Here is a 2,229-nt window from a genome sequence, read left to right on the forward strand (position 1 = left end):
TCATGGAACGACGCGCCAGGTGGATAAATGGGGAATATTTTATGTGTTTTGTCCCAGCTATAAAAAGAAAAATCCAAGATAATGGGGGGACTTTTGTCAAGCAGAGTAGCGGCGAAAAAATATAAATTTCTTTCTTTTAGGGTAACATTATTTTGAATTTCTTTATTCGAAGGATTAATTTGGGTATGTTTGTTACTTATTTTGGATGATGAATTCAAGCATGAGTAGCTAAACACCCAATTTCTAGGGTTGAGTCTAAAAACATGAGTACTCTTTAATATTCTTATTCATAGTTTCTTTTTGGATTATCATATGGGTTGTTCTTAGTTTTTTGAGCTTACTATTTTAATAATTGGCCACCATTAGAATAAATTTATATTTCTATGTGAATCTGGGAGGAGAATCATAGGATAGAACGAAAAAATTAGGGAGCAAGGTTCTTATTCTTTTATAAAATAAGGGATTTGAATTAGCATCTAGGATAGAGATATACCTAGAAGCCTTGCTTGGTTTACTTGCAAGAAGACAACTTCATGAATCTAGAAGATTTGTTGTAACTCTGCGAGAGTTGTAGTTACAACATTCAATAGATAGAAGATTTGAGGTCGGCAGACCAGGATCGTGGCATAACCCTTACGAACCATCAACCCAATAACCAATTAGACTGTGAAAAGAATAGAGAATTGTATGATTGTTCAAAATACCTCAACCCTGGAATCTGCCTCGTTATTATTACAACCGTTGCTTACTTTGCTTTAGCCATCATTTATTATTTCTTTTTCAATAATTTACATTTTATTTACAGAATCATCTTAATCATGATACCATTAAACACTTAATATTCAATTGTCTTGAACTAAATCTTGAATAAATTTCTAGTTTATTGATCCTCGAGGGAACAATATCTAACTGTCCAAGTCATTATATTACTTACACGATCACGTACACTTGCGTGTGCATAGAGACGCAACAAGTTTTTGGCGCCGTTGCCGGGGATCAAATAGAATTAGTAAATTGCTTTAATTTTTAGTTTTTGACCATAAGTTTAAGTGTTAACAACTTGATCTTAGCGGCTGAATTTTTGCAGGTTTAGCTGAACATTGGACTGGCGAGGGACATAGATTTAGAAGAGCCCTTTGCAGAACCAGAAGTGATTTTTCATCAGAGACGAAGAGTTCAATGCTACACTCAACAGGGATCAATGGCGGAAATACGCGATCCTGTAGTTACTGATCCAAATATTGGAAATATTCTAGCTCTTGCTCTTCCAGTTGTTCCTATTCAACCAGTAGCAAGTCCTGTTTGAGAAGTGGCAATCCCACTTATGCACCTTGTGACTAACAATATTCTGAAGCCTAAACCAGGAGGTCGATGGGAATTGAAACAAAATATGGTGCAATTATTGAGATCTGCGGAAGAATTTTAGGGGCTTTCACAGGAGGATCGCCAGCAGCACTTACAAACCTTCATGGAGATAAGCAACACATATATTCCTAGTGATGTGAATACTGATTATGTCAGATTGTCACTCTTTCTCTTTTCTCTACTGGGGGAAGTAAAGAGATGGCTACTTGCTGAACCACACCAATCCATCAATTCATAGGAAGAATGTGCTTGAAGGTTTCTCATTCAATTTTTTCCATCTAAGAAAACTGCACGATTAAGGAGTCAAATATTGAGTTTCAGACAGAAAGATAGAGAAAATCTCTACCAAGCTTGGGAGAGATTCAAGGGCATGCTCAGAAGTTGTCCTCATCACCATTAATCGAATGATATTTTGGTGCATACATTTATAGAAGCCCTTGAGTGTAATACAAAGATTTTCTTAGATTCAATAGCAGGGGGTCAAGCTTTGAAGAAAACATATGAAGAATTGTATACCTTGCTGAATCGAATTGTACAAGGAAATCCTGATTGGCATGCAAACTCAAGGAATGCTCCCAAGAAGGTTGCAGGGGTTTTGGAGGTTGATCAGTTCACTGCATTAGAAGCACAGATTGTAATAATACATAGCCATATGACTACTCAGATTAACAACTTAAAGTTGGGTACAACATAACCAGCAGCCATAACAAATGTAGTTCAGCAGGTATATTCATGGTGTGAAGTTTGTGGAAGCAGTAAGCATAAAACAAATGCATGTTCTATTAATCCAGATTCAGTAAACTACGTAGGGAATGTAAATCATCAGGGTCAACAAAATTTTGGCAATATGTATAATCCAAATTA

The 2,229-nt window shown here is 36.1% G+C and overlaps 1 non-coding gene across 1 annotated transcript; it reads right to left on the reverse strand.

The window, feature by feature from the left end:
• Positions 1 to 1,657: 1,657 nt before the first annotated feature.
• LOC124888215 lies at positions 1,658 to 1,764 on the reverse strand. The gene has a single exon (XR_007046347.1). It is a non-coding gene; the product is annotated as a small nucleolar RNA R71 (small nucleolar RNA).
• Between the last annotated feature and the right edge of the window lie 465 nt (positions 1,765 to 2,229).

The sequence above is a fragment of the Capsicum annuum genome, chromosome 10 (genome assembly GCF_002878395.1).
Source record: "Capsicum annuum cultivar UCD-10X-F1 chromosome 10, UCD10Xv1.1, whole genome shotgun sequence".
Taxonomy (NCBI): domain Eukaryota; kingdom Viridiplantae; phylum Streptophyta; class Magnoliopsida; order Solanales; family Solanaceae; genus Capsicum; species Capsicum annuum.